General features: G+C 41.8%; 1 long non-coding RNA gene across 1 annotated transcript in view; it reads left to right on the top strand.

Moving 5' to 3' along the window:
- LOC148758433 (uncharacterized) overlaps positions 1-18,029 on the top strand; it is a 150,299-nt gene that overhangs the window by 47,563 nt on the left and 84,707 nt on the right. The gene's annotated exons all lie outside the window — the stretch shown is intronic.

Below are 18,029 nucleotides of genomic sequence, written 5' to 3'. Positions count from 1 at the left end.
TATAATTAGGCCTAACTTAACTGACAGCTCACCTTGATTTCTCAGCGAGCTGCTTATAGGACCCCAGCGCCTCTTTCCTCTACTGTGGCTTGTTAACGGCAAAGCGCTAGAACAATGTTGCCCAGGCTATCTGCCCAATCAGGCCAGGTAACGGGGCACCAGGCTGTCATTCTCATCATGAGGAAATAGGTCTTTTGGTGTAATTTTCCTCCAGTAATTAGTCTCTCTGTGATTCTTAGACTTTGTGTCATGTTGTGAATGCAACATGTTCGACAGCACTCCTGCCGAGGAAGTATCTTCTATGAGGGTAAGCAAATATCATCTTTCATTAAAAACATCAGAAAAAATTCATCCGAAACTTCTGAACAGCCACGGGGAGGACAACTTCTAAGGACGACAAAAAGCTCACGTATGCCAAAGTCCACGTGAGAGTGGCTTATGGGGCAGCGTGAGAAGTCGCCTCGCTCGTCATGCCTCCAGCCCATTGGCTAGCTGTCTGCTCTTATATGAGTGATGACGTCTTGGGAGACAATGACTTTCTTTCTAGTCACCAAATGGTATTATTTCACTAAGAAAGGAATGCACGTGACCCAAGGGATATGTATCAAATTAAAACACTTTCCTAAGACAGAAGTTGTATAAGTCAGGTGTTTGCTGTATGCATCTATATTTCTTTTCTGCATTCTGCAATGTAGGTGTATGCCTCTTCCTAAGCTATCTCAAGGCCTTTGTAGAATGAAGTAGTGAAAAAATAATAACTTCCTTCTTTTTGGTGGCTGAAATAAAATCTTCATATTTTCTTCCTAGAAGAGAGATTGTGTTTCAAAGAAAGTCTGATTCTGAAAATCTTTGGGTAAGAAAGCCATAAATTCTTTTGCTGTAAATGAAGTTACAGTTGGGCCATGATAGGATGGGAATGAGATGATTGTCCAGCACTGCTGGTGGGAGTGTAAAATGGCACGACTGCTTTGGAACACATTTTGGCCGTATCTTAAAATGTTGGCTACATGCCTCCCCCATGACCCGTTCCACTCCTAGATATATATTATATATACAGGAGGTGCCAAGAAAAGGTATACAAGTGGACACTTTGGTCAATGTTGCTCAAGCAGTAGTTCGCCATATTCACAAGTGTCTGGATGCTGATGGTAACCATTCTGAGCACCTCTTATAATTGCAGAAGTCAAACGTGACTTGTATTCATCTGTTGTTATCAATATATATTGAGTATTACAATTTTAATAGCTTTTTCCTGTCTTAAAATGTGTATACATTTTTTTGGTACCCTCTGTATATACACATACACAAGAGAAACAAGTACATACCAACAAAATACATGTGTAAGAATGTTTTCAGTAGCTTTCCCATAATAGCCAAACTGGAAGCAAATAAAAAATATGCACCAATAGGGGAATGGACGAATAAATTGTGGTATTCATACAACGGAACACTACATAGCAATAAGAAAAACTGATACACATAACAATACAGATGAATCAGGTATTTTTTTTTTTTTTTTTTTTTTTGGAGTGAAAAAAGCTAGAAACAAATGAGTTCATAACGGATGGTTCAGTTTAGGCAATCATGAATGGGCTAACGTAATCAATGGTGATAGAAGTAAGAATAATGTCCATTTCAGTGGGGAAGACAGTATTGACTGAGACAGGGCACGTAGGAACTTTCTGGGAGACTAGAATTATTCTACGTATATGTTGATTTGTATGGTGATTACACAGGTGTATTCCTATGTAAAAATGTATTAGTCTGTATCCTAACGACTAGTAAACTTTACTATAAATATGCCTATATAGCCTCAATATAAAAGTAGATATTAAGAAGATTGGGCTATAAGAGATGTGAGAGCTGGTTCACGGGTGCTATGGTTCTATTTGGTTTGGTTCTTTTGCCCATGAATCCAGCCACAGTGGGTCACTGCTGACTCTCTTCTTCCTTTAAGATTTTGCCTATGAGTAGAGTTCATCTTACAGAGAAAGAGAGGAAATATGCAATGCCTAATCCAACCCACCATCCATTGACTATTTTTGGAGTTATGTTGGATGTTCACTACCTTTGGAATAGAGTAACTATACATAAAACTAGATTTGCTATTGTTTTGCTCTGTAGATTGCCTTAAAAGACAATTTTGAATTTGATACTATTGACCACCTCTCTCTACTTTCACTACTTTTCAAGACATATATAGAGGATGAGTTCTGTATATCTGTTAGACTTCTGGGAAGGGACTTTAGGGTGAAGTTGTACATTTGGGTGAGCTATCAGATAGAAAGATGTGCATGCGTCTGTGTTGACATGACAGAAGCAGTCAGGAGAAGGTAGTGAGCGAGGAGAGCAGGTCCATCCATGTAAGGGAGTGGAGGAAGCAGGAAGTCCCGGGGAGAAACCTGCCTTCCCTTGCAGCTACCTCGACTCTTTGTGGACATTTCTGAAGCTTCCAGCCTAGGCTTCTGCCTCTCTCTTTGCATGTTCTCTCTTCGGAGAGCTCATTTGTTTTAATGATGTCCGTTTTCTGCTAATACCTTCCACATCCGCACTTTCCACTCTGCCTACAACTGCAGACTCCAGCCCTAGACTTTATTCTCTCACTCAATCTGCACATTGGCAGGTGCTACAAAGCGTGTATAGAAGGTGCTGGGCTTTCTATATAGGCTCAGGGAGTAAGATAGATGGAAGGGAGGCGGAATGATAAATATGGAGACATTGGAAATATAAACATGCCTGCCCGTTTCCACTTTCTTTCACTGAGCTCTGCCTTAAACCACACTGGCCCTACTTAGCATTTGCTCTATACCTAGCACTGAGTTATGTACTCATGTATATCATCTCATTTAATCCTTACAGCAACCGTAAGAGGAGGGTGCTTTTAGAAACTTCACTTTCTGGATTGGAAAGTGATGTCTAGAATGGTTAAGGGACTTATCTAAGTTGTCACAATGAAGGCATGCTAGCTCCAGGGTGTAAATCCAGTTTGCTTGTCTTCAGAATCCATAAATACTAGGCCTCAGTGCCTCTGTCTGCACACACACACACACACACACACACACACTCACCTCTGTTAACATACCTCCTTGGTACTTCCTGGGGCCCTCCCTGGCCCCCCTGCCTGCATGGACTGTACCTCCCTTCATGATCTCAGGATGCTTTGTTTCCTACTCAGTTTTGCAGCTGGAAAGACCATTCCAGAAAGAGGAATGCACATGGGCAAGCAGGTGGAGATGGGAAAGGACCACTGTCTAATCTGTCTTGACTGCACTATGAAGAAATGGGATCAAAGATGGGAAAAGTAAGTTGAGGCTGGCGCTTGGATGGCCTTGAATTCAAGAATGAGGAATTGAGTATAATTTAGTTGGCAGTGCAGAGCCACCGAAGAGGCTTTGGATGAGAGCTGAGCTTTAGGAAGATTAACCTGAGAGCAGGTGTGGGATGAATGGGAGTGGGCAGAGGATGAAGGTGAGAACCTTTTACAGCAGTCCTGGGGCGGCATCAGCCCTGGTAGGATGAATGTAGGGAGAGCAGAGAAAAGAGGAGGGAAGCTTCAAGAGAAATAACTTTCCCCAGAGGGCCTGGTGGGGAATGTACTTATCCAGCTTCCAAGAGTGCTAGTAGAAAAGAATATCATGTTAATTTAGCACTTAGTCAAATCTAGATTCCCTAGCTGAGCTTTCAAAAGCCATTTGTAAACTGGGGGCGACCCTCTCTATCTATCTTTTCTTCTCACTACTTCATGCCTTTCATCCTTCACTATGGGTGGGCTAGTCCTGCTGTTCCACAGACGTGCTGTGACGGATGCTGTATTTTAGATTCTCTCCCTAACTCCCAGTGTCCTCTGTTTGCTGCACCTATGCAAGACAAATTTTAAATTAAAACTCAAACCCCATTTCCCTCATAATTGTTGCACTGATCATACCTATCCTTATTTACTCCCCTCTCTTCTGAACTCCTCACGCCCATCAAGGCTATTCCACATGTTTCCTCTGGCCTTGTGCTTTCTTGAGCTCCTTGGAGGGTGGTTGGTGGCCGCCACGTTGTGTGCTACTTCTGTGCCCTCCACCAGTCCTAGCCTGCCCTGGAGCACATGGCAAGCCTTCAGACTCATTGGCTGTTTGAAGTTTACATGTTAAGAAACTAGCTTTCATAGAGAGTTTCAACACACCGCAGTTACTTGTCTTAAAACCCAGTTTTTCACTCAAATGCCTCATTGCTGAAAGGAGGCATTGTGCAAGGTAGCAGAGATGATTAGCATTGAGGTGGTAGTGGGGCAGGGCAGATGAGAACGGAGATTTGCTGTGAATTGTGGGTGTGCTTTCCTTACTCCTGCAAACTCTGGACCACATGGGTCCTATTTGAGTAAACACCCTCTTCATTGGCTTTGGGGGAAGAGTGGGCCAAGGTCTGCCGTGGAAGAGCAATAGCAGTGAATGCCCAGGGCTAAAGCAAGGGGTACAATTTGCATGAATGCCCATGACCAAGAATCTGATGGTTATGGAGGGAAGTTACCATCGTTAAATGAAATAAAATGCTCATTCTAGAGCTCCATGCCTGACACAAGCCCATGTTACATTAACATCTTCGCTCAGGTCTCTGTTTCCCATAGAGCACAAAATAGGTGCTAACTTAGTGCTTCTTATTGATAACACATGTTGCGACTTATTTAGCAAGCACTTACATAGTATCTACTACATGCTTGAAAATGTCAGTTCCTTTCGTCCCCCCAACAACCCAAGTGGACACTATTATTATCATTGCCCTTATTCTAATATGGGATAACTGGAACATGGAGGATTTAATAAGTGGCCCAAGGTCGCATGGCCAGAGGGTAGAGAAGCAGGATTTAAACCCAGGCATTCTGGCTCCATGGTCTCTGCTCTTAACCACCACTTTGTGCTGTCTTAACCATTACTTGTGCTGAATATGTTTTAGCAACTTGGGGATAGGATAATGGTGAGGTCCCTGGGTGTGGAGGGAGGGCAGGGAAACAGGTGAGGAAGAGGTGGCAGCAGGAGAAGAGACGAGGGCCAAGATATGTGCTCTCATTTCACAATTGTCCAGGGCTGGACTGGGTGTTAGAATGGCCTTTTCCCGCTTTTAGCTGAGGAATCCTTAAAGCTAGCAAGCCCAGATAGTAAGAGCAGCAATCAGATGTTATTGTCCTTGGTAGTTTATCATCCACGCTCACTGACAGGGAGGAACAGGTGCTGTGTGAAGATCACGCTGTCCTGGAGGTCGTGGGACAATTTGGGCTTGATGGATGTCACTCTCTCATGGCTGCTCCAGGCAGACAACAGGGACACAGCAGGCACGGTGAGGTCTCTCATTGGTAGTCTCCTCAATTTAGATTACTTGAGCTTAGCCACCTGTGAGGAACGCTAGGCGTTTAGCCACCTATGAGGGAAAGCTTTTCAGCAGTGATGCTGTGTTTGGGATGATTTGGGGAGATGTTTTGGTCAAAATGAAGGCCACAGGTCTGGAGGCACAGCAACATTGTCTACCGACTAATGTGATGAAACTCTTCTCAAATTAGCATTTTCTGTTTTTCTTGGAGATGAAGAGTTGTTTATTTGATGAACACAGCTTGCAGCTGCCTCAGTTCTCTCTAAGGTAGATCAGAGGGAGCCATGTTGTGAGGCAAACGGTACACACCCAATATTGCCTTCCTGGTAGAGCAGAGAGCCGGAAGCCCTTCACAGAGCTTCTTTGAAATTTGGGACGTTAGAGTTGGTGTATTCATTGGAAAAGAATGTGGCTTCCTTTTCCATGTGATGTGAAGGACGTGAAAGACTCTCTGTTTCCACTTCCCACCCAACTAGGCTGACAAAATATCTCCTGTTCCTCCTGTTGGAGCGTTGACACTTTGGGTGAAAACATCACAACTTTGGGAGTTCCCTCTCTTAAAATGAGTCTCAGTTGAGAGCCGGTGGGGTGTGTGTCTGTGTTTGTGTGTAGTATATAATACGTAAACTATTGCTACATTACTATCACTGTTACTTAATAGTCCTAAAGAGAAATCATTAAAATAGAGTTCCATCAAATTGTGATGAAAACCTTCTTCAGTTGTATGCATAGCTGACTTGTGATACAATAAGGGTTATTCTAGGACTCACAGTATCTGAAGCCATGTGGGAGTTGAGAACAACCACTGGGAGAGTAAAGAGGGTACATCTATATGAAAGAGAGCTTACTTAAAAAGAAAGATTTTTCACAATGGCATTTTTCACTGTGACTTGGAATATAGTAGCCCCCTACCCCGGCCCCCCATCTGTGGGGTCACTTCCTGTGGTTTAAGCTACCTGTGGTCAACTGCAGTCCAAAAATATTAAATGAAAAATTCCAGAAAGAAACAACCCATAAGCTTTAAATTTTGTGCTGTTCTGAGTAGCGTGATGAAATCTGGTGGGATCTGGGATGTGACTGACCCCTTTGTCCGGCGTCTCCAGGTGGAGACGTTCCATGCCTATTAGTTACTTAGTAGCCATTTTGGTTATCAGATGGTTGTCACGGCATCTCAGTGCTTGTGTTCAAGTTACTCTTATTTTACTTAATAATGACCCTGAAACGTAAGAGCAGTGATGCTGGAAATTCAGATATGCCCCAGAGAAGCCATAAAATGCTTCTTATGGATGTCAGACAGACAATAGTTGCCAGACATTACATCACTGTGCCTATGCCATTCACCTCGCTTCATCTCTTCACGCAGGCATTTTATCGTCTCACATCATCCCAAGAAGAAGGGTGAATACAGTACAACGAGATATTAGAGAGAGACAGCATTCACATAACTTTCATTACAGTATTGTGTTATAATTGTTCTATCTTATCATTAGTTATTGTTGTTAATCTCTTATTGTGCCTAATTTATAAATTGAATTTTATCATAGGTATGTATGAATAGGAAAAAACATACTTTGTAGAGAGTTCGCTATTATTCATGGTTTGAGGTGTTCACTGGGGGGTCTTGAAATGTATTCCCCCTGGATAAGGGGGGACTATTGGTATAGAAAAGGAGGCAGACCTGGGGAAAAAAGTAAGAGAATAAAAAAAGCACCATCATAGCTCAATCTAAATTCTCCTTGGAAGATATGATGTTTGTTAATCGTACATAAAGTCTCACTTTGATGTGTGTAGGAGGCATGGATTGTGTCTGTGCAGGCATGATACCTTACCTTGCTCATTAAGGGTGTGCTTATCTTCCCTGGTTGTGTGCCCGGTAAATGTTTTAAATGAACATAAAAGAATTTATGTTTTAGTCAGGACTAAACAGAACCCGCCACACATCGCTTATGAGCATCTCAGTGCCAACAATGAGCTTGATAACGTCTCCGCCACCTGAACTCAGCTCTTTCAGGATGTGCTTGCTCCCCGTCTCCTCCCAGGTACATCCCACCTGCGAAGGCAGGTTAACGTCCCCTCAACCTCCCCTCCCCCTGCCCCATTCTGGGGACTAGCTGAGCTCGTTTAGGAGGAATTTAAATTCATCATTGGGGTGGTTCTCCTCAGATCTTCTGCTCCTGGGCTGATTAATGGGTCTTCTTAAAACTGAATTTGGGAACTCTGTCTTCAGTTATGGTGGCTGGATCTCTGTCTTGTGCCACAGGGCTAACTTCCTTCTCTAGGCCTTCCTCATCCTTCCATTTGTTCTTCTTGTCCCATCCCCCACCTCCTTGGGGCATCAGTTCTGTCTCCAAAACTTGCTGAGACTAGAGCTCGGCCAGGATGTACAACCGTCTGACTGTCCGTTGTTCGATTTTTCACGTATAACTTGCTAGTCGGTAACACTGTGTTTCCGCTGTGCCTCTAATTTACTAAGTCAGACTTTCTGGAATTGGGCATGAGAGTTTGCACTGCTTACAAGCATTTACATTGAGACCGGTCGGTGTAGACCGGTGGTTCTGAAACTTGAGTGGGCCTCAGAACCATGTGGAGGGCTTATTATAGCCCAGGCTTCTGGGTCCCATTCCCAGAATTTCTGATTCAGCAGATCTGGGTGGGGCCTAAGAACCTGCATTTCTAATAAGTTCCCAAGTGATGCTGATGCTCCTGGTTTGGGGCCCACACTTGTCAAGATTGTTCCTTGTCTTCACCCTGTCTGCCTGATGGAAGTTTCTCCCAGAAGCCAAGCGGGGCTTTTCTAAGCCTGCTTCACCCAGGAGGCAGGACCAGTGTCCCTTCCAGTCTGGGCTTTTGTTCCTATAATATAATGAGATGTATCGGCCTCCATGTGTCCTAATTTTACTTGTGAGCAGGTCCTGGGCTTCACAATGAAAACAGCGGATACCATGGATTCTAGGAACTGAGAGGTTCACCAGAGATGCTGCAGGACCAGATTTTCTTTCTAGATGTCGTTGGCTTTTACTTCATCCAAGTGGAAGAAGAAGTGAAGAAGACTGCTTTGTTTTGAGGATGGGTTCTACCTCAGAATTAGGCTGCTAAAGGGAAGCATGGAGCCCAGGCCTTTGTTTCTGCAGCCTGCGGGCTGCTCTCAGTCCCAGCACAGAGCCTTACGGATGAGAAGCTGTGTTCCTGGGTGTCCAGGGCTTCCACATGCTGCTGGTTTCTGGCTGCCTGGGCATGACACATTTTAGTCCAGTTGGGGTCCCAGTCGTGGTAAAAGCTTATATGGGGGCCTATCTTTTTACTTCCTGTCCTGTCAGATCCAGGGAAGTTGTTTGAATTAAGCCTGCTTGATCCTTGCTCTTGTTAAACAAACTTTATTTATCAGGGTGCAGAAAGACTTGATTTTTTTTCTCAAATTATGGTGACATACCCATAACATAAAATTTACTCTCTTAACCATTTTTAAATGACATGGTTCAGTGATATTAAGTACATTCACATTTTTGTGCGATCATCACCATCCATCTCCAGAATCCTTCATTTGAATCCTTCAAAACTCCGTACCTCTTATACAATAACTCCTCATTCCCATCTCTCCCGGCCTCTGGCAACCACCATTCTCCTTTCTGACTGTATTGGGTGCCTCACATAAGTGGAATCACACAGTTTTTGTCCTTTTGTGCCTGGCTTATTTCACTTTACATAATGTCCTCTAGGTTCATCCCTGTTGTACTGTGTGTCAGAACTTCCTTCTTTTTAAAGGCTGAATAATATCTGGAGTATGTATATTCCACACTTTGTTTGCCCATTCACCTGTTGGTGGACATTTGGATTGCTTCCACCTTTGGCTATTGTGAATAATGCTGCCATAAACATGTTTGAGTCACTGTTTCCAATTCTGTTGAGTATATACCTAGAAACAGAGTTACTGGATCATGTAACAATTCTATGTGTAAATTTTTGTGGGAAACTCCATACTGTTTTCAGTAGCAATGACATCATTTTATATTCCCACCAATAGTGCATAAGGGTTCCGATAGAGGAGATTACACTGAGGTTGCGTCTTTGGGCTGACCTGACTTCAGTGTGCTTCTGGTATAGTCCCTTGTCCTGAAGAAGGCTGAAGAGGTGAACGGGGTGGATCCTGGCAGAAAACAGATGTTACACATGAGAAGTGATTAGAGAGAGTTTAATGAAGTACCCCTTTCATGGGTAATTCAACATGGGTAATAATAGGGGTCAGGAAACCAACTAAAGATGGTGAAGAATGCAGGGCCCAGTAATGGTGGGAAACTGCTACCACCTCTAGGCCTGAGAGGTGGTTGGTCCTGGAGCCCAATGAGTGCTATAAGCATGGGCAAGGGACCCCTAGACAAGAGTGTGGCTTTAGGTAGGAGAGTGTAGCCACTGTCACATCGCAGCAAAGCAGGGGGGAAGCTGGGGGATAAATACCCTTATCTTTCTCTTTTCCCACCTTCTGATTACCTGCTAGTTATTTCTTTTTTGTTAAATTTTTTTATTAGTTTCATATGTACAAAACACTGTAATAGTTAGACATTTATCATTTATACCCCTCGCAAAGTGATAATCCCCTTCCCCCAATCTACTACCCCTCTGACATCACACACAGCCATTACATTTCCACTGTCTATATTCCTTATGCTGTACTCCACTTCTTGTAACTATATATTTATATAGTTATATATTTTTGTAACTATATGTATATATATATATATACATACACATATATACACATATATGTATGTATGTATATAAATTATAATTGACATTCATTATTGTTCAGCTTCAGCTTCAGGTGTACAGTGCAGTGATCAGGCATCTACATCATCCCTGAGGTGGTCTCCCAAATGGGACAAGTGTCCATCAGATACCCTACAAAATCTTTACGATATTATTGATTACATTCCACAAATTGACTTTCGTATCCCCGTGGCCATCTTGTAGTCACCGATTGTACTTTCTAATCCCCTCACCTTCCCCCTTATCCCCGTCCTTCTTCCCATCTGCCTGCTAGTTACTTTCATTGGCTGAAGCCAGAGGGCAAGGAAGACGAGTGCTATAATCCACAGAAAACACTCCGACACATAAAGCAGAGTAGAGAAGGGAGAAGAATGGATCTGGAGGCTACAATAGAGAACCCTCAGAGTGTTCAGGGTCTGCCAGAAAGGTGTTCTCAAGAGATCCATTCCATTTCAACTTAGCACTTGTATGTTTGCAGATCTCTGTTTCTAATGTTAGAATGAGGAGCATGGAACTGTCTTAGAGAAGGGGCAGGAGTCTCCCACGGGGTGGGTACTCAATCCTCATTAAATTTTTCTGTATTTGCTTCAAATCATGATAGGCTCTTTTTCAGTGGGACCCTTATCCATTTGTTTCTCACACTGAGTAGCAAGAGCCATGCTTCTACATTTGTGTGTTGCATAATACCCTTCAAATAGCTGAGAGCAAAACATAGTTCAGGTAAGTTTTGATTCTGGGAGTGTGGATTGGATAAGTCTGAAGCACGAAGAAGAAGCTTTTTTTTGAGGGAAGATGGATTAATTATTCAAATATATAGCATGAATTCAAGAGTGTTGGGTTTCTTGAGTAGAGCGAAGAGATGTGAAGAAACCTGTCAATAGTGAAGAAAAAGAAGAAATTGTACTGGAAAAAGAAAAGTCAGAGAACCTAAAAGAGCAACCATTTTGCCTATGGCAGATGGCCCTGAGATTCATATGGCAGGAAAAATGGACAGCTGCTGGGAAGTGTTGTAATGGGCTTTACAAGAGCAAGATATAAACTTGAATAGTGTTAGGCACTGAAATTTCAGGGCTAATTTGTTACACAGCATAACCTAGTCCATCCTTACTGATGTAGGGCCCAACTCCAATATCGTTTCCTCTGAAGTTTTCCTTGCATGCTGCAGAGGGATTTCCCATCCTGGTTTCCTTCAGTATCTTGTCTTGCCTTGATTATTACAGTTATTCTGTTGTTTATACAGAAACCACTCTCAAGTGGTTAGACACTGTCTTTTATTTATTTTTAGTTTCCTAGTCCACTTTTTCCAGTGCATTTCTGGTTTTCCACCTCACTGCTGAACACAATGGTAGGCCTCATGACATTTGAAAATAAGTGATGCTTTCACTAAAGGAGCTGTGATGGACCTGGGTTGGCATCTTCTAACAATTCTTTCCAGGTTTGAACCCCTAGAGTAGGGGCATTATTACTTTTATTTTTTAAATAAGAAATTTCTTAGCTATTATATGTTGTATAATATTTAAAAAAAAACAATAGTCCCACTGCCCAGACATTCCGGATAATATTAGAATAAAGTAATTAAGGCACATAGCTAGAAAATTCAAATGATGGAAAATGTTATTCTTCTCAAAGGTAAACATTTAAAATAATTTCTTGTGTATCCTTACAGAAAAATGTGCAAATATGTTTCTGTGTGTGTCTATATATATACACACGGATGTATTAAAAGACCAAACTATATATACTGTTCCATTCCCTTTATTCCCCCAACTCATAATGGTATGTCTGGGAGATTTCTCTACACCAAAATAACTTCTTCATATGTATATGTCTTCTTCATCTATTCTTCCACTGAATAGATATATCATAATTTAGGTATCATTACCTTTTTAGATGAAATTTGGGAACACTATTGAATGAGGAATGGAAAGTTTATAATATGAATGGAAAAAGTCCAGCTGGTGGACGAAGAATGAGAAATGAAAAAAAACTGGAAGGAGTAGAAATACCCTAAAAAAGTGAAAATTTAGGAGGACAAAAGAAGTAACCTAACATGTTTGAGGGGCTACTTTGCTTTCACTCCTGATAGTAGATGTGTTGCATTTGGTGAAAAACAAATACAAAAGTGACAGTTGGGATTTGAACTAGGTTCAGAATGACCAGAGGGAGAGAGAATCTTGGCAGCGGCCTCTAATATTTACTCGACTTGAGAAGCACATCGGGAGACTAGGCCATCTGGACAACAGTTACATTTGTCAAGTTAAGAAGTGACCAAAACACACGGTGCCATCTTATCAGTGGAATAGAGAGGGAGGTTATATAAATCCAGAGTTCATGAGCGAGCATGGCTGTGGAAGCAATTTCAGGCTGCAAGTCTAGGGGAGGAGAGAGCTTTCATCTCTGTTGGTTGCTTTAAGAAGAAAAAGAAAAACTAGGGTTGTGGCCCAGGGAGCAGACAACATAATTTGGGGTTAGTTCAGGGAGTTGAGGTTAATACCTGTGCGTGTGTGTGTACACATATGCACACGTGTGTGTATACACATACACACATGCATGTCAATGTTTTGTTTTTAAAGAGTAACAGGAGGGAATGGCCATAGAACTAATTTAAAAATACCTCCTCCTATGTTTCAGATACTATGGTAGGTACTTTATGTAAAAGAACGTTTCCTACCAACACTCCTGTGAAATAGCTTTTATTGTCTTCTCTAGAGATAAGGAAACTGGGGTGCTGGGAAGAGGTTGACTGGTAGTTGAACCCATGCCTGTTGTCCATCAAAGCCCAGGTTCTTTCCTCCATGCCAGGATACCCTGAAATCTTTGAATATATTATGTGAACCTATTAAAATGGGTGGGGTCTCTCATATGGGTACAATATTTTATGGGGACAAGCTTGAACATCTAAAGGGGAAAGAAGAAAGTCACCATTTCCTATTTCGTGTGTATGTGTCCAGAAGATAGCCCACAGGGTATGGGTTGACCAGGTGACTGGGAGATCAGAGCACGTGATGTGAACAGTCTCTGAAAAGCAAAGGGGGAGCCAGTTTTGGGTGTGGTAGAGATTTGCTTTTAGAGATAGCTATGTCCTGTGTAGAAGGGACACAGCTTGGAAGATCTATCAGCTGTCAGAAGGTGGTGTGGTTGATGCATCCAACAGGGTCAGGCAACCAGATTTGAAAAACAGAAGAATAAAAGTGTTGTCCAAAACATGTTAAGGAAAAGGAAACTACTATGAGAAAAGGGAAAGGAAAGAGTAGCCCCTCAGGGGATCTGACAGGGTTTGGAGGGAGGATGCTGTGACTCCAGAAATAACACGGTCAAGAAAAGCAAATGTCCTTTAGTACAGAGAAGAGGTCTGGCAACGGAGTGGAGGTCAGTGAACAAAATCACACAACTGAGAGATGGCTTGTACACTTGGGACAATGGTGATACCCACAGTAAATGGGAACAATCTTTTATTGGAGCGCTGCTCAGATTCACACTAAAACTCTTGTCCACACCTTCCCACATATGGAGAATCAGAGAGGAATGGAGACCCTCAAATGTTTGAAGTACACAAAATCACTTCCATATGGAACAGAAGAATAAATTATCTAAACTTAATAAGAGACATCAGAGGGGGAATTCTGACAAGTGTTTTCAGGTATATGAAGGTTTATGAAATAAAACACGCTGACGGTACTGGCTGTGTCTATTAAGGAGACACCAGAGAGAAAAGGCCAAACCCCATGTTATATTGAACTTGATCACACAGAAGGAGGAGACCCTCTCAATGACGGTGTTTAGATCCGAAAGGAAATTTCAAAAACTCATTGTATGGAGAACATTATTGTATCAATTATTCAAACAGGAGATATTTTCAGCTTGCTTGGATCCTATAGGGAAATTGAAAAAAAATTCTTCTTTTTCTTCCTCAGGTTTTAGCCAGGTTGGGAAGGTGAAAAACCTATGCAACTATATTTAGAAAGAAGGTACTTAGAGCAAGTGAGTTCCGCTCATTGAGAATTGATAATTATCAGAAATCTCAAAGGGGAGTCCGTTCATGCAGTGTCTCTCTAGAGGAACTGAAAAACTCTGCAAGTTCATATAAATATTAACTTTCTTGTGTGTGCCAATTAGGACAGATCTTGCTATTCTGAAGCAAACCTGCAGAGCCCTTGAGGTTCACCTTCAACTCGCATGGATTACTTCTCTCTCACGGTGGCCATTTTCCAGAAGATCTATTTTGCAGGCACAGAACAATCATGGATATCAGCCAGCATTTTAAGGAACAGCATGTATCTGTGTTAAAATACGATATTTACATTTCATTGTTTAAATATTTGTCATTTTTTATAATTAAAAAATGAAGTTTGTTATCTCTTACATTGTAAGAACATTATGCATTCTTTAAAAACCAATCAATGATTGAGGTCAGATAACGATTGCTTTGAGGGAGCATCAGTGACCAGGAGGGGGAATGAGGGAGCTTGTTGTGAGATGGAAATAGTCTCAATTTAGATTGTGGCCACCTGTGTGTATACGTATATAAACATCCATTAAGCTGTATGCTTAAGATTTGTGTTCATTATGCAAGTTATACCTCATTAAAAATAAGCAATACTGCTCCTTATAAAATATTCTAAAAATATAGAAAAATGGAAAATTTGTTTTTATTACTCAGAGAAAACCACTGCAAATGCAGTGGACTATATACTTTCAGTATTTTTTAAAATGTGCATTCTTTATGAATTGAGATTATAACTCAGATATAATTTTTATGCCTTTCCCCCCACATTTTTTAACATAAGCACTTGTCATATAACTACACACTCTTAAAACTGTCATTTTCTCCAGAGATTTTGGAGTTGAATTGGAGATATCCACAGACATACAGGGGGAAACGTGGTGTCAACCTGCAGAACACAGCCCAACCTGTGTGTGTGTGTGTGGGGGGGGGGACAGGTAGATTTGGGTGAAGGTACAGAAAGGTGAAATGCTTGAGAACTTTAGGTTGGTGAGTAGGAATACATTTTAGAATGTGTATATTCTGGAAGACCTGACAAGCAATCTAAAATAGTTATTGCTCTCTAAAAGTTGCATGTCATATAGCTAGATCTAGGACATACCACATTAAGAGACAAAAATGGGATCTTTACCTCAAAACTTCCCCACTGGTGTGTCATATATGGGTTACAAGTGGGTCAAGATAATGATTTCCTAGTTCTTCTGGTGTCTGGTGGGGCCTGAGTGGCTGGAGCTTCTGGGTCACAAGAATATTTGTTTACCCCAAGTAACAGTCTCTCTATGTGTGTCACAGGGTAAAAGTGGTTGGGAAGCCCAGCCCATGTGACAAACTGTGGGTGATAATGACATATCAATGTAGGTTCATCAGTTGTAACAAATGTACCGTCTGGTGGGGACGTGGATAATGGGGGAGGTTATGTATATGTGGGGGCAGGAGCTATACAGAAAATCTTTGTGACGTTCCCTCAGTTTTGCTGTGAACCTAAAACTGCTCTAAAAAAATAGTCTTTAAAAAAAAAAGTTCACTCTACCTTGCTAAGGAATCCATGGTGGCTGCTTCTCTCTCTGGCTACCCTTTTCCCTCCCTTTTTTTAATGCACTTTGCCAAAGTTAACAAATATCAGATGTTATGGGCTGAGTTGTGTCTCCCCCCAAATTCATATGTTGAAGTCCTAACCCTCAGTACCTCAGAATGTGGCTGTGTTTAGAAATAGGCTCTTTAAGAGGTGAATAAGTCAAAATGAGGTCATTAGGATGAACCCTAATCCAATAGGACTGACGTCCTTATAAGGGAAATGAGGACACAGATATCTACATGTACAGAGGAAAGACCATGTGAGGACACAGGGAGGAGATGCCCATCTCCCAGCCAAGGAGAGTGGCCTCAGAAGAAACCAACGCAGCAGACACCTTGATCATGGACTTTTCGCCACCATGACTGTGAGATAATACATTTCTGTTGTTTTGAGCCACCCAGTCTGTAGTACTTGGCTATGGCAGCCTTGGCTGACTAATCACATTGTTCCCTATCTCGTCCCTTCCGTACCAACCTGGCTGTTGTGGGGAGCAGGTCCACACCTGGCGGAGCCCGAATGGCAGCCCCAAGACCCCTCGTGCTGGCAGTCAGCACCGCTGCGCCTCATTTCAGGCCTATACAATTGCAAGCACCCGGCGACAAAGCTATTATTTTTTTTCACATTAGAAACGTCAAGCTGATCAAAGAAACAAACACTTTTAATGAAACATATGTGGGACACTTAGAAGGAGATGATTTACAATGTGTCCGCTGTGAAACCAGAAGGCTTCTGGAAAGTGTGAAGTAGGAGGAGAAAGATAACGGGCTATGATGCCAGAGGAGACATGGCCTACATATTAAACAGAAGGGGAAATAATTCCCATCCACAAAATCACAATTCATTTCTGTACCTAACATAAATCACTAATACATACAGAGGATATTTTCATCTCCCTGCATTCAGTCCTTTTCATATCGAACACAATAATGTACACTTTGATCTTGGGGAAGGAAATTAAACTCAGGCATTGAGATATAAAATTGTCAGAATTGCTTCCAATCCCAAACTCTAAAAATCCCACCTCCTCCATTAGAAATGAATTTTGGAGTGAAGAATCATTTGGGTATGTTTGTCTTGTTTTTTAAAAAAATTAGACAAGTGTCTTCCCTTTGCAATTTTGGATCTAAAATAAAATCCTGGATAAAGGTGGAATGGTGCTATATGCAAAGGTAATGAATAATTCCACTTTGGAATGCTTATGCCACCACCATTGCACTTGAAATTGTCATGTACAGTAAGATCTCACTTCACCCCATCGATAGGTTCTTGGAAACTATAACTTTAAACGAATTGATGTATAATTAAACCAATTATACGAAGACTAATTGATAGAAATAAGTTAAGTTCCTATGGCCTAATTCTGGTCACAAAAACATCACCAAACTTCCAAGTAAAAACCCAAAACACTTCTATTAAACATTGAAATAAATGTGAGCTATATATACATTTAAGAAAGATGCATAAACACAAGACAATGATTTTCCAACTTGCTGCTTCCAGTTTGGGGTTGTAGGGGGCCAGAGCCTCTCCCGGGTAGCTCAGGAAGCAGGCACGACCCCCACTGGACAGGATTCCCTTTCATTGCCAGGCCACTACATCCACACTCAGCCTGAAACAACTGAGACACGCCCATCCACCTCACATGCACAGCTTTGGGACGTGAGAGGAAACTGGCACACCTGGAGAAAACCCACACAGACATGGGGAGAGTGTTCAGATTCCACACAGACAGTGGCCTCGGCTGGGAATAGATTTTGTGGGTTTTTTTCCTCATCAACATTATAAGGAAGATTATTCGCGGACCTGTTGTGTTTCAAATAGCACGAAACCTGGTTTTTAATATTTTTGTTGGATAATAGATTAATATTAATTATATTTCTACAGAAGCCTGCAAAATATGTGTGGGCTTGTCAGTGTGGTTTTTAAGGAGGATAATAAATGTATTTGCTTGTATACAAATATGACCAAACAGTATTCCTCTCATCACACATGTAAAAGGGCTCACTAGGCATGCCTTAAAATCAATTTGGATATATCCACAAATATGTTCATGTATTCTCAAAAATTTAGATATTTCTTTTCTGTTGGCATTTTCAAAGCTTGGGCTAGACTCTCGTTTATAAAGGAAGGATCAAGCCAGGAAGCGAGCAGCTTTGATTCACCCCAGCCTTGCTCTCCTCTCCCACTCTCTTTCCTCTCTCTCAGGTGGGTCCCCAGAAGAGGGGTCTGTGATCTTATCCAAAATGAGACTTTTCTTTTTCTCCCTGTAAAACCATTAAGGTCAGCAGGGAGTAGGGTCCTGAGTGTGGAACCAGAGATGAGGTGTGTGTGCGTGTGTGT

The sequence above is a fragment of the Rhinolophus sinicus genome, chromosome 4 (assembly GCF_057876585.1).
Source record: "Rhinolophus sinicus isolate RSI-liver-muscle chromosome 4, RSI-T2T, whole genome shotgun sequence".
Lineage (NCBI taxonomy): Eukaryota > Metazoa > Chordata > Mammalia > Chiroptera > Rhinolophidae > Rhinolophus > Rhinolophus sinicus.
This window is presented reverse-complemented; position numbering and strand designations above follow the sequence as displayed.